The 24,160-nt window shown below is 41.7% G+C and overlaps 1 protein-coding gene across 7 annotated transcripts in view; it reads right to left on the bottom strand.

The window, feature by feature from the left end:
• Positions 1-24,160, bottom strand: part of NTM (neurotrimin) — a 941,158-nt gene that overhangs the window by 27,063 nt on the left and 889,935 nt on the right. The window lies entirely within an intron of this gene.

Genomic DNA, 24,160 nt, shown 5'->3' with positions numbered 1-24,160 from the left:
TTCTCCATCCCCCAACTCCCTGCCCTTTTACTGCTTCCATCATCAACTTTCCTTTAGTTCCCCAGTGGACCAGCTGAAATGTTTGTGCTCCTGCCTAGACTAAACACAGAGTCTGGAGAATTACTGGTCCTCGATAAGTGATTAATAATTTTGACATTTACGCTGCCCAAATCTTACCAAGCAGTGGGGCTCTGGGATCTAAGTTAGGTGCCATAGGTGACTAGTAACTCAGATTTCAAGGTACATTGAGGCTGAACCTTGAAGCATAGAGCTGATCACTGCATCCCAGACCATGAGTCAATTAAATTAAAAATATCACACTAGCAGTTACATACACACACACGCACGCACAAGCCATAAAAGGCAGTGGAGGCACTGATAAAATAAATTTAGACTCCTATTTTTAGATTTAGACACTCAGTAAGATAAGCAAATTTTAATCACAAATATGGAAGAAAATCAAGATCAAGAAGACAGGGCTGCAAAGCTTGCCCTTTCTTTTTTTCTTTTTTTCTTAAAGCTTACCCTTTCATGTCGCCATTGAGAGACATGTCCCAGGCCTGATGTACAGACAGTCCCATTGCCTCACAGCGTTGTTTGGGGTAACAAATTGCTTTCAAATATAAAAGCAATGTATATATATATATATAACTGTCACAGGCTGCATACCTGTTGCTTTAGAAAGTAAGCCCATGATCTGCTGGGAAGCACAGACTCAGGTGGAGACTCAGGTGGAGTGAAACTATCTTAACATTAGTAGCCCACATGAATTGAGGAAAGAAAGCAGCACTTGTCCCCAGGTAGTAAAACCTCTCCATAATTCACATGGATCTGCTGATCTAAAGCATGAAAATGACAACAGTAAGAAACTGGCACATACGTATGGTATGTAAAGTGACCATCCTATGTGTTCTATGACATTGCTAAGGTCACCACCTTTGTCAAGGTAACTATAGAAATAACAATGACAGCAATCAGAAAATGACTATGTTGTAAAGAAGGGCCGCCACCTGCCCAACACCGCCGCCACTCCTTGGTCGTGAGAAGTCTGTGCCACTGTCCAGTAACAAGCCCAACCTGAGCATTTCCTCATACTTGTTCATGCCGTATGGAACCCACACTATATATGTGTAGGCACTCTCTTGCCTCTATACCTACAGGAGAGCAAAAGAACAGCCTAGATCTATTACAGCAAGTTTCCAAAATTCACAAGAGCTAGGAATACTTTAATAAGTATTTTTTCATTAATTTATTTTTATTTTTCTTTTTTTAATAAATTTATTTTTTATTTGTGTTCAATTTGCCAACATATAGAATAACACCCAGTATAAGTTGAAAACAGGGCCAGAAGGTCCAGGCCAGGGAGAGGACAATCAACATTAACCCATAGAGACTCACAGTGCTAACCAGTAAGAAACTTCCAATTATCCACAGTTAGCTTTTTTTTTGTTACTGTTTTGTAAGTGTCTTTAGGGGGAGAGATACTAACACTGATTTGAGGAAAAGTAGAGGAAGTAAGAAGAAAAGGTTTACATGAAGAAGCTGTGATTCCTGGTATGTTGTCATTGTTTATTTTCTACCAACCTCAAGCCTGCATCTGTCAGTTCTTTCCCGGCTGGAATGCTGTAATTACTGTGCAGAGCATCTCGGAGACCAGTGTCACACTTCATATTCCCATTAATTTTAAATGGTAGTCCTTGGTACATATGTGTGGCAATTGGTGTCATATTTTAATTAGGCTTGCCCTACACCATCTGAAATTAATAATAGCTCGAATTACCAATGTAATTTATAAATTAACAGTGCCGTAGCATTAGGAAATAAATTAGCTCTGGACAGCTGTTTCTGGACTGAGCTCCAGTGTCGGAGCAGTGATTGGTAGGACCTCACATCTCCCAGGAGGCTATGTATTATGCCACCAAAGCAAGGGAACTAAAGGACACAGGGGTCTCTGCATCTCTTATCCTTGCCTCCAACCAGAGGCCATGCATCCACTTTAATTTCCCTATCCAAATATGTTCTTGTGTGACGACAGCAAGATCTATAGAGTCCAAGCTTGGATGAGCTTGTAATATGGACTTCCAAATGTTGGGGGGGTGTACAGGCCCATATGCAAGCACATAAATGCAAGGGTATTCACAATCAAGAACTCATCAAGTGGGGACAGGTGCATTAGTGTCTGTGTATATTTGTACATGAATATCAGGCAATCTTATGTAGGAAAGGAAGTTGGACGGCTTAAGATTTGGGCAAGCTGTATGCTCTCCATCGATCTGGACTCCTGTTACCAGAGGGAAGGGATTTACACTTAAGTCATCTTGCAGAAAAGCAATGAGGCTTAATTTCACCATCATATGTTCTCCAGACCAAATGTAGAATCAGAGAAAAGCCACAAGCCACTCTACTGCTCACCAATGTTACATGTATATTTTCTGATTAAATTGGGTAAAGCATGTGAAGATTGAGTTGTATAGTAAAATACTTCATACATTTTAAGTTTCACTGTTATTATTTCCCCCCTTTTCCTCACATACTTTTTTCCCTGGAAGCACGTAGAGCAAAGCCAGAGAGAAAAAGGTCGGCATGCACGTAACAAATTAAACTTTGAACCACCAGAAATTCCTATAGTTGCTGCTTAAAACAAATGAATAATTCAACCACCACCTCCGCCACCACCGCCACCACCACCGCCACCACCGCCACCACCGCAAGCTGAAATTCACAAAGTTGGTGACTGAATTTATAGAGTTAGTGATTCAAGGAGAGCTTTCTTTTAAGCAACAATTGTGCTCTGGCTGTAAATGATCAACGCTTTATCACTCATATGAGGAACTTACAAAGAATATTGGGAGGGGGAACAGATAAGCACAGCATATTTTAAGGGCGTTTAAAGTGTGAAAGGAAATTCTTGGTTAAGAGCTACCAGCAGGGAAAGGAGCAAATCACTTGATAAAATCCTATGAAAAGAAACCCTTCATGGTCAATAGCTTCTCACTAGGAAGTCCTTCTTTTCCAAAGAAAACACACCCCTCAGTGGAAATGACATGCCCACCCTCCTAAAATACTGCCTCCATCATGTCGCACCTCTTCAGACTTAGTGTCTCCCTATTTTCTGTAAGATCAAACACCAGCTCCACTGTCTTATGGAAACCCTGCATCAGCTAGCCCCGATCTACTCATACCGAATCATCTCGTACCGGTGCCATGAGGAAGGCAACAGGTCATCCTGGGGAAAAGCAAAAGTCTGGCATCAGGCACACCCAGTCCTGTACTTGAAGCCTCTGGAGGAGTTAACTTGCTGTTACTCCTCTGTGCCATCATTGCTTCCTCTCTACAACTCAGAATAATGTTACCGACCTCTAGTGGTGCTTTGAGGATGGAATGCACGCTCAATGCACTTGGCACAGTGGAAGGCACGTGATAAATTTTGCAGGTGTTAGCACTGTCACCACCATTGTCCCTACCACTGCTGCCACAGCTTTCCGCCAGGCCCTGCCATCCATTTCTCATCTTGGACAGACATCATCGTTCCTTTTGCACAGATTGCATCTATCACTCAGAGCTGTGTTCTTTCTGTCACCGAGGCAGACACCACCTCATTTTCAAATCCTAATTCTTCCCTGAAAACTCGTTGATATGGGTTGAATTGTGTCCCCCCCCCCAAAGACCTGTTGAGGCCCTTATCATCAGCATGTACAAATGTGACCTTATTTGGAAATAGTGTCTTTATAGAAGTAATGGACTTAAAAGGAGGTATTAGGGTGGGCCTTCATCCACCGTGACTGGTATCTTCATGAAAAGGAGAAATCTGGACACAGCAGGCACAGAGGGAAGACTATGTGAAGACACACAGGGAGAAGGTGGCCATGTGACCATAGCGATGCCTCTACAGGCCAGGGAAAGCCAAGGATTGCTGGCACACCACACAAGCTAGGAGAGGCGAAGTAGCGATTCTCCCCTACAGCTGTCAGAGAGAATGTGCACCAGCTGACACTCTGATCCTGGACCTTTAGCTTTCAGAACTGCGAGGCGATACACTTACGCTATTTACGCCATCTAGTTTGGGCTACTTGCTTATGGCGGCCTTAGGAAACTCAGACTCCCGTCTGTCTCCTGTCAGTGCCCGTGGCAGTCCCAGCAATCTTGTTCCATGCAGAGCTCTTCTAGCCTTCAAAACCATAAGGGAATTAAACCCGAGAGCTTCAAGAGACATTAATGGTTATATATAACTCCATAGTTGCTATATTAGGACACAGTCTCACTTCAGTAGAATTTCCTAGAATAGTCGTTTAAATATAGATTTCTAGATGCCACCCATACCTATTAAGTCAGAATCTTCAGGAAGGAGGAGTTTTAATTTTACTAGGAAATTGCCACATACAGCCAAGTTTGGGAGTTAGTGATATTATTAAATCCTTGTATCTTAATGTGGGAAACTGCAGTTCAGGGGAGCTCATGTCTGCTCAGTGACAGGACGACCCAGGTCTGCTGATGTCCAATCCACAGCAACTACAATAGCATTTCCCGGTGGCCGGTCGTTTTGTGCTGTTATGCATTGGTCTAATATTCTCCAATGGAAATAAAACTCTGGCTGCAAGGACCAATCTTGGATATCTCTAGCTCTAAAGGCACCTAGGAAAGTGGTTTCCATAACCTGAAATTTGTCAGCTTCTTATTAATAAGATGATCGACTGGTGGAACTACAGGCTGAGTTCAGTTAAAAAGAGAGAGAAAAATAGTCAGGAGCTCCATGTTGCTCACCTAATCTTCATGTGGCTCTATTCCCAAGGCAGTGCCACTTCTGGTAATTGTTCTTAGCACAATATTTGTATTTCCTGACTTTAAAAAATATCATCACTATTAGTGTTCTAACAAAACAGACTTTCTTTAAGTATGTGATTTTAAAAGGTTTATTGAGTGTTTAGTATAATTTATATTTAGTCTTGGGACCAATTACTTCCTCAGAGGAATGCATTCTTAATTTAAAAATGTAGATCAATGAGGAAGTATGATTTATCTAACAGAGTTTGTTTTACTGCCAACTTCTTAGGAGCACAGCTATTTCTTGAGGTGGAATCTGACAACCCAAGCAGGGAAACGAAGTAAGTTGGAAATGGGATTACTACGTCTGCCCCTCGATCCGCAAAGGAGTTTCACCTTGTCCAAAGGGTTGAGCTCAGCAGGTTATAACCAATCACAGGACAGAAACTGCCCTGTGCAACTGATATTCTTTGGAAAAGAAAACTTCAAATTTCTGAGTTCATAGATGGGGTGTTAAAAACCTTTATAACTGAAAATAATAATAGCCACCATTATCATTTTTATTGCACCCAAGAATAAGCTTGTCAGGAGAACAGCTGTAGCTATTGGAGAGAAGAGGACACAGCTGTCTCCTTACTTAATATTTTTATGGCATATATACCAGCTGAGATAAAAATCATAGGTCCTCAGAAGCTGAAAAAAAATACAGAACCCAGAATCCCAGAATTTGAGAGTTGGAATTATTTTTTTAAATTTAGATTCAAATACCGTGACTAGCTTCATGCTAGACTGGTAGTCGTGCCACTGCTCTCACTTTCTCTCTCCGTTTCCATCAGGATGTTCCTGTTACACTCAGACCGGGCTTCAGGGACAGCTGTTTACAGGACTCACCAGCCAGTGTCCCTCCCAGGGCCTTTATTACGAGTGGACCAGCATGGGAGGTTTTTTGTGTTTTGTTGGAGAAAGACATGGTTTTGTTCAGAGACTGGGAGGTTGGTGGACAAGAACAGTGTGGCAGAGGTATGGTTGCTGTTCCACAACACCGATCCCTGCAAGCCAGAGGGAATGGTTCAAGGTGCAGGTGTTAGGGCCAGAACTACGGGAGGTGTGTTCCTAAGAGAGTTCGAGGTGGGCGAACCTGCCAAGAGATCCAGGGTCAGCATCTGCCAGTGAAGTCCTTCCTCATCCCCAGCCCCCGAGACCTCAGGGCATCCTCGACTTGGGGCACACAGCCAACCACCACTGACAACAGGGGCTCGTTCTGTCAGTGGAGGCAAAGGTGAGGGGCTTCGCCCGGGTGGGGGGGGGCAGGGGCAAGACATGAGGGGACGTGGACTTGAGCACATGGAAGGGATTTGAAGAACTAAGCAGAGGAAACACTGAGGCATGGCTGGGGGCCCTAAGAACCATACTGATGTGGCACTGACACAGTTCTTGTGCTGCTGGACCAGGCTGGGGACACGCGGGATCGCACACAGTCCAGGCAGCAACATTGACGGCCACAGGGCGAGACTCTCCATGTTAAGAAGCATTTCCAGACACGGTAGCAGTATAGATTTATCCACACAGCATAGCTCCTGAGGGTCTGACGTTATACTCAAGAGCTCGTCATGGTTATCAGCACCGTTGGCCTGATTGCAGCGCGGGCAGGGTGAGTTCCCATGTCCTCACGTCGGCCCTGGCTCATAGTTCCCTTCTTATGCTTCAGATACCTCCTCCATAAAATGGGGCAAATCATACTACGCTATCGTTACTGTGAGGATTAAATAAGTAAATATGTGTAAAGAACTTAGAGCATAATAAGTTCTCAATAGACGGTACTATCACTGATACCACAATTCAGTTTGAGCACATTTTAATATACAAGATCCTCGATACAAGAAAATCTTGATGCAGAAATGAAAGAATAATCAGATCTCTGCTTTTCTAGTAGGAATTTAATAATAATAAACTTTACAAAGGATTCACCACAGATCCTTTAACGAGGAAGCTCTACTCTCTTCACTTAAAATAGGATTTGATTTACAAGGGATACAGATTCTTGGGATCATTTCTTCTAGGAAAGCGGGTGTAGCTGCACATGTGAGCTGCTGCGAAGGTTTGAGAAATGGCTCTAATTTCTAAAGTAAGAATAAAGGGAGATATATAGATAAAGATACATAATCTATCCATATTATATCTATAGATGCCAACTGTAAATTGCATCTCTATATCTAATCTATTATCTATATATCTAGATAATATGTCTATATTTTTATCTTTCTCCTTGACCTTTCCCTTGGATATACATAGTACGGTTGATAGAAAAGAGAGTCTGAGGATATTTCCAAGAATAAAGCAAATTTATAAGATCTCTTGCAGGAAAAAAAAAAAAAAAAGTTCTAGAAGGCCCCAAATACTTAGGATAGCCCTGCGGTACAGCCTCAAACATTCAATGAGAAAGTTATTCTTGGTAGCAACACAGAAACCGCTTTTGGGAAATGGGACAGACTGACTTGTTCCCACAGCCGGCTTCCACTATACGGGAGGGCTCTTCCTTAAACACGTTAGTGGTTATTGCTAGAGAGCCGGGAGCCGAAGCTGTGGAGTGTACAGCATGAGGAAATGTCCTCATGCCATTACCTCCCTGCCAGTCCCAGATTTGTATCTATGCCACATGGACTCTTCTTATACCTGGGAAACTTATCTCATCATTTCCCTGAGCTTTCTGTTAGACACCTAAGAATTGGTTGTTCTGAGCCATTCCCGCTGGTCACAGCATCTCTTGTACCATGTCCTACACACAGAAGATACCACTCCCCAGGCAGCTTCAATGCTCATTATCTCCTCGGCTTAAGATGGAAATGCAAATTGGGAGTTGAAAAATTAATCTGTTAACCTGATTCCATCCATCATCAAGCAACAGAGATCCAATAAAAATACTACATAAACTGATGCCAACTACAAGTTGCATGCCTGCCTGTCTATGCACCAATTTGTCTTTCTATCTGTAAAGGCAACAGGGAGACACTTAGCATAGATGCTCGTATGCAGTAAGAGCTCATTTGAGGAGCACCTGGATGGCTCAATTGGTTAAACATCTGACTCTTGAGTTCGGTCAGGTCACGACCTCAAGGCCGTGAGATCCAGCCCCACATGGGGCTCCATGCTTGGTGTGGAGCCTGCTTAAGATTCTCTCTCTGCTCCTCCCTGCCCTGCAGGTTCATTTTCTCTCTTTCTTTAAAAAACAAACAAAAAGCCTCATTTGATAGTGGAAACTGAGCATATAGATATAGATATAGATATAGATATTTTGCATGTGTGTGAATATGCATGTATAAAATGTTAATGTATTATTGTACAGATATATAGAAGGGAAAATAAAAGAATTTCCTTAATTTTTGATTGGGCAACTTTCTGGGAATGATCATTAGCTATGTATTAAGGAGGAGCTGAAGCCCAAAATGTAATTATATGAAAATGAGCTCTGGGACTCCACAGGGACAAGCCCTGTGCATCCCTAAGGCCTGTCCCTTCCTGAATGATGTGACACTAGTTCTCTGTGCAGATGCGGCTTCAGCAGCCGGCTGGGCCCCGAGAGTTGTGTGCTCTTCTGTGTGCCTTTTCACGAAGCCTGTCAGCTCAGTTTTGCATGCAGACCCTCTATTACGGGTGATGATATCAGAGTCAGAAAGCACACAGCTGGATATTTGGAGTTTGCAGCTTGATGTCTGGAACCTGGGTATTTGAAGCAGTGCAGCTGATGGCTGCTAAGAAAAATAAATAAAGAAATAAAAAAAATCAGCTTTTGATTTGTAAACTCAGCCAATTTGATCTGAAAGACATTGATAGGGGATAAATATAGAACTCCGCAGTGTCATATTACCTCAGGATCTTGGCTGTTTGCTTTCTCTTTTTCTAAATCTCTAGAGATGTAAGTCAGTACCGAGTGCTGAGAAATGTGAAGGATTTAATTGCTTTGAAATTTCCTGCTCAGATTAATTTAAGGAAATTATTTTCACTTGAGAGGCTCCTGATGGGTTAAATGTCTCCTAACACCAGCACGCACACCCTCAGGTCAGAAGTCCACTTAGAGTCCCCTTCATCACCTGGGGAAGTTGCCTTGGGAAAGCAGGGTAGTCTGTACACTCAGTCTGCCATTCACTCATGAAGACACTTTCTAGATTGAGAAGAGGGGTTCTCAAACTGAAAACTGTGGAACTCTAACCCCAGGAGCCTCTGAACCCTAAGGGATGATGTGATGCATATGCACATACGTGTGTGTATTTTCCCTAATGAAGGATTCTATGCCTTTCTGGAAAAGTTTAATATCTACCTCCCTGTGTTCCTTTTGTTCATCCCACCAATGAGGATACAGAATCAAATCTCTACCAACCCCCAGCCCCACAAAGATAAAACAGTCAGAACGTGACCAATGATAGGAAGGACGTAACTCTAGAAGAAAAGAACAGCCTCGTGCATGTTTCATTAAATATTTTGTGGAGGATGGGGAGAGAGGTAACTTATAAATAATCCTTTTGAGGAATAGTTATGCAGACCTGAAGAGTTCTTTTCTTCACTAAAAGAGGGGAGTGCTTTTCCTGCCAGGACTTGGGGCGAAAGGAATGAAAGTATGCAGGGTACTGCCCCTCCCCACAGAGCCCCTGGCCAGCAGTGGTTAACCAGGTGGCCGCGGTACACAGATGGAGGAAGGAGGAAGGACAAGGCCTTCCCTTCACAGGCAGCACCCTCAGATGTGGAGCAGAATGAAGGCTTTCCTGAAGAATTCCATTTATTGGTGACTCTATCACACAAACAATGACCATTTGCGGGGAGGGGGGTGCAGAAAAGGTGGGGTGGGGACCACCCTCTAGTTGAGGTCGTATAATGAAGACTTTCAGATTAAATCATGAGGGGAGGCGGCAAAGTCCCATCCGTACTAGAGATGTGAATACTGTGCGTGCATTTCCAACTGGCACGGGGTAGGAGAGTATGTGTGCCTTGAGACAATCCCATGGAAATACCCACGGAGCAGCAGGAAGCCCACTGGTGTAGGATGATCTGGGCCCAGAGAGAGGGGAGAGACATGCCTGAAAACCTTGGTATTTACCATAATGGATTACAGCCTATGAATATGTATAAAATAGAATCTTTGCAAATAGTTCTCAAAATCTACCCACCACCAGATCTACTTGCTGCCAAGTCATACTGCCCGCCGTGCAAGCATGGGCCTTGCCCGCCGCTCTGCTCTTCCTCGCTCTGCTATCCATGGTGGAATTTTCAAGCACATAAAATCGATGGAAAGGGAGAGAAAGGGAAAGAAAGGGAGAGCTGACTTCCTCTTTCACTGGCGACACTACTACGATTTCCTTCTCTCGCTCTTCATTTCACAGAACATCCAAAAATAGGCCTGCACACGTGGGTCCTAGAGGAAACGCAACGTATGGGAGTAAGACAACCATGATCTCCTGGAATAAACATGGTGTTTCTGAATCCTGATTATGGTTATTTCTCTTAGCAATTAGGTAATTTTGAGCAAATTACTGAGCCCCAGTTCCCTCATTACTAAAATGTGAAGACTTATTTTATTACTCATTGGTTGGGTCAGAGAATTATATGAGGGAATTTGTGCAGAGTCACAGAGGGTGACTGGCACATGGAAGATGGTCGATAAACGCCAGGAGGCACACATCATAGGAAAGAAGACACTCAATCCGTAAATCAGGGCCACTCGGGGACATCTATCCCCTCTCCCGGGCCCCTCTAGACTTCGAAACCTCCTCCCTACATTTTAAATTACCAGCTAGGCTCGTAATTCCCACACGTTCATCTCCACCCCAGGATTCTCTGCTGAGCTCCCAGCCCCCCGAACACCTCATCAATAAGTCTCACAGACACTAAAGGCGGAATTCATGGTCTTGCCCTTCACACCCGCTCTCACCCCATATCTGCTCATGTCTGTTGCTTGCACTGCTAACTCTCCCACTCTCCTAAGATAAAAAAAAAAAAAAAAAAAAAAAGAGTCACATGTGATTCTTCTTTTTCTCTCATGCCTTGCCTCAGTCAACAAATCCTGTTGTTTTTACCTTCTTTAGAGGTTTCAAATCTATTTCCTTCTTTCCCTTGTCATTGTTAACGATCTTAATCCAAGTGCCCATTATCTACTGAGGATTATTTTAATACGTTCTTTACTGATCTCCCTGCTTCCAGCTCATTATTTTTATTTTTGTCTATAATTGCCAAATATAAAAATTCCACCCCTGCTTAAATCCCCTCACGTTCCTCCTGGACGTGGCATGTACAGGCTCCTCAGGGGCCGGGTGTTGTCTGCAGCTCCAGATTTCTCTCTTACCAGCTCCTTTCTCCTCACATCCACTGGACACACTGGCAAAGTTCCTAAAACATTAGGCTATTGATCTCTGCCTTTGTAACCTCCTCTTCTCCGCCTGGGATCTAATACTCCTTTGTCCACTTTCAAATGTCTATACATCCTTCAAAAACCATCTTACATATCATTCCTCTGGGAACCCTTTCTTGACATTCAAAGTTCCTTGTTTCCTTTCTACCCAGCTTATTTTTGGGGTTTGTTTCTAGAGTGTCGTACTAATAACACTGCATTGTTATGTATTTACATATGTTTACCCATCTGGACTCAAATTCTCAGGAAGAAAGGAACTCTTATTTGTTTCTATATCTCTAATATCTGTAGCTGTGTTTAACACAGAGGAGGCACCAAGTGATCCTACGGTCAGAGACTGAGTGAATGAACTGAATTACTATAATTTTGGTGGCTGTTCTGGCTATCGTGATGAACCATTTACAACTTTCTTTGGTGACTTTTGAAAAAACAGAAGAGGTCTACTTTTTAAGGTTTATTTATTTATATTTCCTCCTGATAAAAGGCTGGACCTCTCAAATTTCCTTAAGTTAAAGAATCCTCTCCCAACTTCCTAGGAGGAATTAAAAAAAGCCTTCATCAAGCTAGGGTTGGAGTGAACACGAGCTGGGTTTGGCCATCTCCACAAATATCCTTAGTTAAAAGCTCTTGTAACTAATGTTCCTGCTTCCTCTGAATGAGTTAGGATACAGCGTGCCCTAATCAGAAGTGTCTCAGAGAGCTTTCTTATGTCATCGTCAATTTGGATGCATTTTTTCCAACTGGAATCAGCTTGGTGATTCAGCTCTGCCTATATGTAATTAGTGGTGGAATGATTGCAGGCAATGTGATTAGGCTCTTTACCTTCCTGGGACAGGCAGGAAAAAAAGTGCTGTCATCAACACAAAGTGGGCCTCAATAGGAGAGGGGGGAGACTCTGCAGGAGAGACACCAGGGCCAGCAGCACTACGTACAATAAGCAGCACCGCGCCAGGGATGGAAGCTGGCAACTGGGGATGCGGCTTCAAGCAACGGCTGCTTCTATTGAGGAAATACTGAACTCCGCCTCCTAGAGCAATGCTGTACTGGAGTGCAGGGACCAGCCTGAGTCTCCCCATCACCTGCTTCATGAAGTCTGAAGCCCAAATGCACAAAAGACCGAAGGAACGTGCCTGTTCTCACACACACGCCTGTGCAACTTCCCTGCCCTCCTTCCTTCTCAGGATCCAGGGCCTTGGCCTGCCACTGACAGTGCCATGTTCTTTTTTCTGTTTGTTTTTTAAGATTTTATTTATTTATTCATAAGAGACACAGAGAGAGAGGCAGAGACACAGGCAGAGGGAGAAGCAGGCTCCCTGTGGGGAGCCCAGCATAAGACTCGATCCCAGGACCCTGGGATCACACCCTGGGCTGAAGGCAGATGATCAGCCACTAAGCCACCCAGGCACCCCAATGTCATGTTGGGGCACCCCCACTGCCCTCAACTGCTTTCCTTAAACTGTATTAGCTCCTACTCCTCTGGACTTCTTCAAACCTAGCCACTCTCTTCCTTTCCCATAGTTTCAAGAGATGGGATGAAGGAATAGTTTACTTTATCACAGACCAAAATGTCACTGATTCTTGAATTGAGAAAACTAACCACCTGAGCTGAGGGGGGCTGTAAGTTATTCTTTCTTTCTGTTCTAATTCTCTACTTCAGGCGCCTGTCACCCTGCATGGTGCAGTGGGCAAGTGGACAGGAGCTCATGAAGCAACCCACGGAGTCAGGGGCTGGTGAAGGTAGCGTTCAGAGAAAGAGAGAGACAGATAGAGAGGGAAAAGGAGGAGGGGAGAGTGTGAGAGAGGCAGAGCATATGCAGATGATAAAACTGCACATCAAACGACAAAGACAGCAAGCAGAATGCAAGTGTTTTGCTAAAGGCTATTTTCTGGTTGCTTAGGTAAATCAGAATCTCGCTCCCAAGACTACCGTGTTCTCATCAAAGCTCAAAGGCACCGTCACCACTCTGGAAGTAGTTAGACACAACCACTCCTGTCTGAGGCCTGTGGAAGCAGCTGGCCTGAACACCACTGGAACATCCTACTACACTTTAAAGACCCTAGGATTGGCTAGAATAACCATTCTTTCCAAGAGACTCTCCTACCCGATCCTCTAGAAGAGGGGCAGCACACTTTTTCTACAAGGATCAAACAGCAAATGTTTTTAGACCTTGTAGACCATGCAGCCTCTGTGGCAGCTACTGAGCTCTGCGGTTGTAGCGCAAAAGCAGCCACAAAGTAGACGTGAATGAGTGTGAGTGGCTGCTGTCCAATGAAGCTTTATTTACCATGAACTATGGTTCCTCTTATGGCTAATATTCAACTGTTTAAAAACGTAAAAGGCATTCTCAACTTGTGGGACATGCAAAACACCAGGTGGCTGTTGCATCTGGCCTGTGGTCTGCAGTGTGCTGACCGCCAATGTAGAAGTATGAATCCGTCCAGCGGCTTTCTACTTCCTATGGGTCTTGTCTCACTCTTGTCTGGCTCACCTCCACACTCTTCGTCTCCTCTCAAGACTCTTCCATTGTGGTCTGTGCACTTCTACTGACGGCCAGTTACTCCCTTCTCCCCGCACAGTCTTCTTGGACAGATACCTCCCCTTCGCTTTCACAGAGTCTAAGAGTATGGATTCCACTAGAGACCCATCCTGTCAAGTGGAGGCTACTGCTTTATTCTATTGTTGGTTGGATGTTTGTTCTCTAGTGAAATGTCTAGACTCCACCTTCCGGCCTCACCACTCTTCTGTTCTCCTGACCTCCTGGTCATTCCTTCCCATTCAATGAACACCTTTGCTCCTGCTTAGAGCCTTCATCTCCATGCCAACTCTTACCCATCATTCTCAGTGACTTCATTGTCCAGAAATATAATCTATCAAAAACTTGATCACATTCTTGATCCCTAATTTCCAATGAGTTTCTCCTCTGCTCACTTCACACACACCTCTGAAGTCATTAATCTGAGCATCTCACTCTGTCCATGACTTCCTGTCCTTGCCAACGCATTTGCTCAGTGACTTTCTGGAAACAATGATTTTACTTCACTAAGGCCTCAAATCCACTGACACAATACTTTTTACTCTTTTTCCCTTTGACATTCCTCTTGATAAAACTTAGGTTTTCATGGCGCATCATTGTAATCCCTCACTGGAAAATACCTACAACTATTTCACCTCCGCCTGTGTGTTACAGTCACTGGAGGAAGCTCCACTCAACATGGATCCAGATGTCTGTTCTCCCGGTGTCTGCTCTGGGAGTATCATACAAACAGCAGCCTGGCTTGACTGGACATTCACCACAGATAAGCTCTCACCACTGCCCTCGAATTTTGCATTGTTTCTCTGATAACCAGACTCTCCCACTCTCAAGGTTTGTTTTCATTACTCATGCTTTCCAAACACCTCACTCCCTGGTCATCATCTCCTTCCTTCTATATTATTTTCTGATGATGATCTGCTAATGAGATGGACCCAGAAACCATCAGACAGTATCACTCCTCTTCTCACAATCAAATCTACAGACCTCTACATCTGTCATCTGTCATCTCATTGTGTCCTGAGTTACAATCTCTCAATGGAAAGTACCCTCAACTTCTTCCCCTCTACTCCTGCTCTCTAACAGAACAGCTGTTTGTCACTTCTCAAAAAAATAATTCCTTCTTTTGATCTATAATTTCTTCCCTTCTCACTTTTTTGAGGACTTCACTCCATCTGCTTTATTTACTTATGCTTCAAAGATTTTTTTTTCATTTTTATTATTTTTAAAGGCTTAATTCCAGGCCATCACACCAATTGGTTTTGCTCAACTAATAAAAATCGGTCTGCTCTCCCTTAATTCCTAGTTGTAATCCACCCAGATTATTTTTTCACCTTTTATTTTTTATTTTTTAACAACACATCTTCCTTGGAAGACCACATTTTATTTATTTATTTATTTATTTATTTATTTATTTATTTATTTATTTATTTAATTTACTTATGATAGGCACACAATGAGAGAGAGAGAGAGGCAGAGTCACAGGCAGAGGGAGAAGCAGGCTCCATGCACCGGGAGCCCGACGTGGAATTCGATCCCGGATCTCCAGGATCGCGCCCTGGGCCAAAGGCAGGTGCCAAACCGCTGTGCCACCCAGGGATCCCTTTTTTCACCTTTTAAATATCTGTCTTAACACCACTCCTCACTGCTGACCCTGTGTTTCACAGCCCTGCTCAATAGTCAAGCGTCTCAAAACTATTGTCCAAATGTGCCATCTAGAATTCTTTACCTTAGATTCATACTTCAGTTAGTCCAGTGGAGCTTCTGTCCACATCTCTTCACTGAATCTAATCATACAAAGGTCACTAAATGACTGCCAAGTTTCCAAACTAATTGCACATATTTTAGTGTTTTCTTATGACACTTCTTGGCAACAGGCTACACGGTCAACAGCTAGCTCCTTTATTTTATTTATTTATTTATTTATTTATTTATTTATTTATTTATTTATTTATTTTTAACAGCTAGCTCCTTTAAATGGTCTTCTCTTGGCTTCTCTAATGATATATTCTCCCAATTCCCATCCATCCTCTCTGGTTACCCTTTCTGAATCTCCTTCACTGGCTTTCCCTGTGTTATCCAACTTCTGTGTATTGGGGTTGTCAAGAGCCAGGTCCTAGGCATTCCTTTCTTTGCTCGCGGTACATTTTCCAGGCAATATCACATATTCTGTGGCTTTGAACTTCCAGTTATATGGCAACAACTCACAAATTTATACTTCTCCCCTAATTTATCTTTCATGAGTCCTGGACTCATGTATGCACTAGCATACCTAAAACAATCACTTGGAAGTCCCATAAACATCCAAATTTGTCCAACATGGAATTCTTGGCTTTTCTCCTTCAAACGTTCCTCCTTTCAGTTTTTCTCTTATTAATGAATGATACCTCTATTGACCTAATTGCTCAAATGAAAATTCTGGGAGTTAAGCTCAGTCCTAACCTCTCCCTGATGACAATACTGAATCCATTACCAAGTCTTGCTGATTCTACTTCCAAAATACGCCTTGAGTTTATTCTCCTCTTTCTTTTTTTTAATTTTTTTTAATTGTTATTTATTTATGATAGTCAGAGAGAGAGAGAGAGAGAGAGAGAGAGAGAGGCAGAGACACAGGCAGAGGGAGAAGCAGGCTCCATGCACCGGGAACCCGACGTGGGATTTGATCCCAGGTCTCCAGGATTGCGCCCTGGGCCAAAGGCAGGGGCCAAACCGCTGCGCTACCCAGGGATCCCCTATTCTCCTCTTTCTATTTTTACCTGTATCACCTTACCCTTCAGAGACTACTGGAACAGCCTATGGACTTTCTAATTTACAAAACTTGTTTACAGATATTATCTACTTAATCTTTTCCAATGAGACTATCAGGTAGGTAACATATGATGCAGTCAACACCAAGTCAGCATAAAGTATCACATGTCCTGTCATGACTTAACCCCTCTTTATTTCTTTGCCACTTTTCCCGTAATATATTTCTGTACTTAGCTCAGGCCTCATTGAAAAAAAAAAAAGTTATAATTCCAGAAGAAAATCATCTTATATTTTGTCCCTGGTTTTACACCTAGAAATACACTCTCTCTCTCAGGCTGTCTCTTCCTTTCCTTCAGGTCACAACTTAGATTTCATCTCTTATGAGAATCCTTCCTTAACCTTTCTGGTGCCCCTGGGATAACACCTTGTTCCTTTATTCACTGTATGTCATAAGTCCTCTGTGCTTTTTTTCTGTGATAACTTTTTTTATATAATATTAAGGTGGTCTGGTTATTTTTTTTTAATTTTTTTTTATTTTATTTATGATAGTCGCACAGAGAGAGAGAGAGAAGCAGAGACATAGGCAGAGGGAGAAGCAGGCTCCACGCACCGGGAGCCTGACGTGGGATTCGATCCCGGGTCTCCAGGATCGCGCCCTGGGCCAAAGGCAGGCGCCAAACCGCTGCGCCACCCAGGGATCCCGGTGGTCTGGTTATTTATCTGTTTCTACCTTCAGACTAAAAGTCCACTAAGGGCAGATAGCAATTCTGTATCTGTAGCATATAGTGTTCACAACATGTAGTTACTAAATGAACAAAGGAATTAATTAATGCATTAGCTGATATGTTTGCTGTGGCCAACACATTTTTAATTTTTTTTAATTTAAATTCAATTTGCCAACATATAGTATAACACCCAGTGCTCATCCCATCAAGTGCCCCGCTCAGTGCCCGTCACCCAGTCATCCCATCCCCCAGCCTGCCTCCCCTTCCACTACCCTTTGTAGGTTTCCCAGAGTTAGGAGTCTCTCATGGTTTGTCACCCCCTCTAATTTTCCCCCACTCAGTTCCCTTCCTTTCTCTTATAATCCCTTTCACTATTTCTTATATTCCATGTATGAGTGAAACCATATGAAGATTGTCTTTTTCCAATTGACTCATTTCACTCAACATAATACAAGGCCGACACTGAGTCTCTATCTATGTTGTTTGGACAGAGTCTGTTAAAGTAACCCACTTTATAACCAAATGCATATCTAGGGCCCCCATGACACACATATCTGACTTTGTAGTCCCATTTCCTATTACTTCCAGATTCCATTTTTCCACGTCAATGGTTTACCAGGAGCAGGGCAGTGGGGGATGGGTATTCACTGCCATTGTCCAAAAATTTTATATGCATGGTGATGATTTTAAAAACTGGGCTGATTTTAGTCAATTATTATTAATTCTCTGAAGCTCCAGTTAAGATGAAGTAAGCACACCTTACCCTAAACACACCTTGGATCTTCCACTCATCACAGCTACAGAACACATTTTAAAATGACCTGAAAAGTAAGCAGGCAGATTGGGGAGGGAAATGAAAACTTGAGGAAAGATCACTGCAATGGTTAAGTTTATGGCTATTCTTTGTTTTCCTTTCTCAGCATAAACTCAGAGCAGCCAAAGTCCTGAAATGGTGTGGTACATGCAAACTGAAAAATGGTTCAAAATAATCCTTCTCTTTGTGTCTTAGGATGGAGAAGGGGGAAATCTACAAGATAGGGAGAGTGAGGGACATTCCCTGTTGTTTTGGTTTTTTGATGTTTCCCTTCTTGGTTCTGCCCTGAGGTAAATCTCAATCCTGCAGCAGCAACGCTAGTAGCTGCAGTGGCCACATAAACACCTAAAACTTGAAGAAAAAAAAAAAGTCTTTATGATTTGAAGAACTGAGAAAAAGGGCTCCTGTGTCCTGAAAAATATGAAGGAATTTCCATTACATATTTTTTCTTCTCTTCCTTCTCTTTCATTGTTTTGCCCCAGAGTTTGACTCAGTCACAGGAAATGAGAAACATTAAGAGAAGTCTAATACTTTTGTTTTCTAGGTAGAGGGCAAGGAAAGGGGACCCATGGGGACTAAGAAGAGGAAGAAATCACAGAGAAGGGAGCTCAAAAGGGGTCACGTAGAGCAGTGTGAAAAACCTTTGGTTCACCTCTGCACATGTGTGAACTCACCCCAAACAGCATAACAAAATCTTCAAGAACTGAAGTCTTGTTTAACTCAGAGTCCTAGTTAGCCAATCTCAATAACACTGTGGAGACTTTGGAGTAGAACTGGCATTGGAATCACAGAAAAAGGAGGATCAGTATTTGTGACAAAAACCTAACTGAACTAATTGGCTATTAAAACAGGCAGTTCTATCTCTGGGTATGTTCTCAAGCAATTTTTATAAACCTAGAGCCTCCTAACCTAATATTCAAAGTGTGAAGGTTATGATCCAAAACTACTAATCATACAAAGAACGAAGAAAAGCTCAACAACTATAAGGGAAAAGACAACAGAGACCAGAAGAGCTATATGTTGCATGTATCATTTTCAAGGAGCTAGTAACTAGGACCCATGAAATAAAAAAGATTTTTTAAAAAGATTTATTTATATATTTTAGAGAGAGAGGGAGAGAAAGAGAGCACAGATGGAGAGGGGGGCAGAGGGAGAGAGAGAATCTTTAGAGAAACTCCCCACTGAGCACAGAGTCCAACGTGGGGCTCAGTCCCAAGACCCTGAGATCATGACTTGAGCTGAAATCAAGTGTCAGTTGCTTAACCAACTAAGCCACCCAGGCAACCCCAAAGTGGACACTTTTGAAATGAATGAAAATATAAATTTTCAACAGAAAACTGGAAACCATAAATAAGAAACAAGTAAGACAAAAATGGTACTGAACTTTAGATATTCACAAGATGGGTCAATGAACTTGAAGAAGATGAATAGAAGTCATCCGATCTGAACAGTATAGATTAAGAGAGGGCTCAGAGCTTGATTACAAAAGGGCAGCATAATAAATGTCTTGGGGTGATGGGGCTGCTGTGTATTCTGCTCAGTTCCAGTGGTGAGGGAACACATGAATCTATGCATATAATCTACTCATAGAAATGCATACTCTTAAAAAAAAAAGATAGCTAACTTTAGTAGCTAGTACAGTGCATGGTACAACGTAGATGCCAACCAAATTGCATTTCATATGTCAGAATCTTGGATGTTCCCAAGTTTTACAGTTTCTTAAAATTTATTTGTCCTTTAAGTTTAAGTAATTCTGGATTTTCTTTGCACTGAGAAAACTCAATGTTCCTTCAAATAGTTTAGGGATATTTGGGAAGCTCTTAACACTCTTGGCTTCTGTGGCTCTTGGTTCTGGATTCCACTGAGAATCGCATCCTCCACTCTGCTTTGTGTCCTGTCCAGGCTGTCTCTCCTCTGTGCTGTTTGGTAGAACTGTCTGCTTCAGTTCCCAGGGAAACACTAACTCTAGGCCCTGCATATAGCACACAATGCTAAAGGTTTTTGACAAGAAAGGAGACTATATTTCACAAAGCATATAAAGAACTAAAATTTCACTTTTAAATAGTCTTGCCTCCAGCGATAAAATACATCGTCCCTGTCAACCACATAAATGTACGCTGAATGACTAGCCTTAATTATTCCTCAATGTTCTTCAAAATAGACACATATCCACTCAGCACATCCCCAGAACACTGTGTTTTTCCTTTTATTCCCATTAACCATGTGCTGTCTTGGACATGCACAGAGACCCCAAAGTGTAAGCTAATAAAAGTGTAAGCCTATCTGTTACACACTCACATACATACTCACACATACACATATGTTAGCACATTTTCTTATTTCTCTATTTAGCAGAATGCTTACATTTGCCATTTATTTCCCTTTAAGTCTATTTTTCACATGTTCTATATTGGGAAACATTCATGGAATCATAAATCCTTAATTCATTTGCACTTGACTTCCTATAATCATATTCTCCAGCAGTTGTTCAGTCTCCCAAATCCCTTTCTCAATTCTTTTTAGTGCATTATTTTTTCTTATAAAACAGATTTTTTTTTATTCCTCGGAAATCAAATAACTTCAACCTTATACACACTCACAGCTTGACACATACACAGCTCAAGGGCCCTCTGTTCAGTCACATGCACACAGGGCCTGACACAGGCCTAGTCCTGGATAAAAGAAGCCTCCCCAAAGGAATAGACAAGGGGAGAGTGGGGAGACCAGAGGGAGAAAGGTACCAGAAAAAGAGTGGGAGGAGGAGTTGGAAATGGAGTTTGTGGGGTGACAACAGGGGCTTGCCATGGGAACTGAGCAAGAGCAGGATGTTTCATTTGTAACCACCATTATTGGCAGGAAAATTTCCACTTTCTGTCATAAGCCCCTCATCTAGCAGGAGAAGCCTATTTTAGTCTTGCCCATCTTGGCCTCCCTTCCAGTCCTCTTAGCTAAAAGCACTGTCAGTCCCCAAGACAAGTTAGAACAGGGTTCTGTGAACAATAGCCTAAAGAAGAGACTTAAGGCATATTGGATTTTTTTCAATCCTCCAGGAATATATACATGATGCAAATATTTTTTAAAATGCCAAATTTTCCATCCAAATTCAAGCTCCAACATTAATGGGCATCATATCTTATCTTCCCAAGCTGTTTGATCTCTGATCAGGATGCTGTCATAGCTGCCTTCCTTTACAAAGACATCCAGCATCAGACCCTGCACCAGGGCCGTCAGTCTGTGCTTCTCCGAAAGGTGGGGCTCATTGCCTTGAAAGACTCAGGTAGGTTATGACTTTACCTACTTGGAAAGAGCTAAGAACTAAGAATTAGCCAGAAGTTTAATTTATATGCTATACGGTAGGATTGTCCATGCCATGTTTTATCCAAGTATATACATTGATAAGAAGGCAAATTGACAAAGGTATATAACCCTGTATCTGTCCAAACAATTAATTAAAAAATCACATACACTATGTAAACACACACACACACACACACACACACACACACACTCTCTCTCACATTTCTTGTATTCAAGAAGCTACAGGTAAACAAAGTATTCATAGGTATAAGTTCTAAGGTTATGTGTAGATTTCTTTCTTAAATTGAAAAAGTATTCAATTTATCATTTTACCTGCCTTAACTTGCTTTAAACCATCTTTTTTTTTCCCACTGTAAACACAAAGGAGAAATTCATCCAAGCTGAGTGTAAATATCTCAAGTTATGAATTAGTCTAGCTGGAATTAATGATGTTCCCCCATATTGGGGATCAGATATTCTTTAGAAAACATGAGATTTTCAAGTCATAAGCTGATCATGGAGAATATTTCTGCTCAGGGAGCTGTTTAAGACAAAATCCTCGATTTGGGGGTGGAGTTCTTGGTTTGTCATCTGAAAGCTTCTAATAATCACCATTATCCATCACCATAAAAAATGTGTCTTTGTGTAAACTTGGAAACCAGAACAATTTATAGCTATTTCAAGTTACCCACTCGCTTCCAGACATAAGCTATTCCCCAAACAGCTCTAGCTCAGCCACTTTGATGACAAGAGAATTTCTGAAGAATATTTCATGGAGATTTTTTAAATGTTTACAACAATGCAAATATTGATGTCTCAGCCAGTCAATATCAAAATTTATAGTCCTTCAATTTAAACAGTGAGCCAGGCTCCCTATTGGTCAATATCTGCACTCAGGTAAATAAATCTTTATACTGACTTCAGCAGATGTCAATAGCTACTTATTCCAGATAAGTAAAAGTAAAAACAGGAAGCATTATTTATTTTTTTGAGGTAAAATAGCAACTAGTTACATAAAGGCCCTGTGGCATTTCTGAAATATCAATATGTAGTTACTTTTGGCTATAAAACATAACAGTATCATAATATGTGGGCTTAAAACACATTGGTTGAAATTTTAGAAGTAGGAGTTAATAAAAATAAATTTCTTCTATGTTATTAATATCACAGGGCTATTTTTTAAGACTTGAAATAATTCTCAGCTTTCTTGTTCTTTTCATCATGAGTGAGGTTAATTTTTGATATTATTCATAACTAGGAAAATTCACAAAGAGATATTATTCCTGAACCCTTCCTAGATTATGTGATTAACCCTTATTCTAAACCTAAAGGAAAAATATGCACACACTTGACCTATATGTGAATGACTACATTTGTCTAATCATCTCTGGGCTTCCATGTTTCATGCTTTGGAATCAGGCTTCACAGACGATTTCTGGGCATCAGGCTTCTATATCTCTAGATGTCAAACAAGAATAAACTGGTTTCCATTTATGAAAGAAGGTTCTCCTACAACCTCTGCCCATTGGGTGGTCAAGGACCTTATAGGGCACCTTACAGGACACAATAAACAGCACCCAACTGAAAGTGAACAAATGTTTCTGTGTTACTTGCATGAGTGGAATTGCAAAAAATATAGATTTCTCAATTCCTTTCCTTTGGGGGAGGGCCCACTTTGCTTTTTGCGTGCATATTTTAATTTACCTACACACTGTCAGATGTTTTGTTAAGAGTAATAATATATTGAGAAACGTAGCAATGTTACTTCCCTGTAAGAAGAGTTCCTGCATCCTTCAGGCTTGTGATTATGTTTTAGTAATTGGTGTGTAGACTAACAGAAATTTAACCAATCAAAATGTGGCCATGCTCTAAATTACCCCTGGTCACACCCAGAATTGTTCCTTTATAGCTGTTAGCAGAATTCAGTGACTAAACGAGTGATACTCTGTGGCGATGTGGCACCATTAAAGCAGCATATGTCAAATGAAATTAAATGAAGATTTATGCCCATTATAAAAATGTCTACAGTGCAATAGAGGCCAAAATAAAAAAAAAAAAAAAAGAGGGAAAAGCTGCTAAAAGTGAAATGTCATTTGTCTCAAGCCTGATTTTCCTGCAGAGTCTTTGTATTTGTAGCCTGTGGGCAATGATAGCCAACTCTGTAGAATGGTGAAGAACTCATATTTGTTGCTTTGAAATCTGAGTGTGGTCTATAAACCTGGAGTAAATGGAGGCAAATTCCAAGAGAATGCAGTGAAGGAAAACTGTTAGAACAGCATGAGGCCTGGGAGACTCTCCAGATGTCCTCCAGGAGAACGCAGACTTGTGTAGCCTGAAACAAAAAAGAGTTGAGCTGGGCCTAGGTAATGTGGATGGCACATGTCTACTGGAGAGGCCTGGAATTTCATGATGCTACCTTACTACTTTTTTTTCCTTTGGAAAATGGATGTCAATACCCTTTGAAGGTAAATCAAGAGAGGTATTTTTTTTATTTTTTTTTTTAAGGAGGAATGAATGTAATTTTGTTATTTTTAATCCTACTTCCAGTCTCTTTTTCTGTATATTTTTTTAATCAAGAGAGTTTTAACAGCAAACTTCAAATTTACTTACTTGCATTATGTAAATCACAATTTCGGCCCTAGGTGCATAGAAGACTTTCTCTAATGGCCCCAGTCAAGATCCATGCAATGCAGGCATTTTTTCTCAACAGCGTCTTAACACACTAGTGAGCATCCACAATAGCGCCAATTCATTGTTCATTTTGTTTGTTTACTTGAAAACTCAACACAGATTTTCCAAATACCGACCAGGAGCCAGTGATAGATTATGAATGAAGTCCTGTTTACCTGACAACAGTGATTGGCATGTAGCAGGGTATATGAGGCAC

Source organism: Canis lupus, chromosome 3 (assembly GCF_048164855.1).
Source record: "Canis lupus baileyi chromosome 3, mCanLup2.hap1, whole genome shotgun sequence".
NCBI lineage: Eukaryota > Metazoa > Chordata > Mammalia > Carnivora > Canidae > Canis > Canis lupus.
The sequence above is the reverse complement of the archived record's forward strand: the minus strand, read 5'-3'. Positions and strand labels throughout refer to the sequence as shown.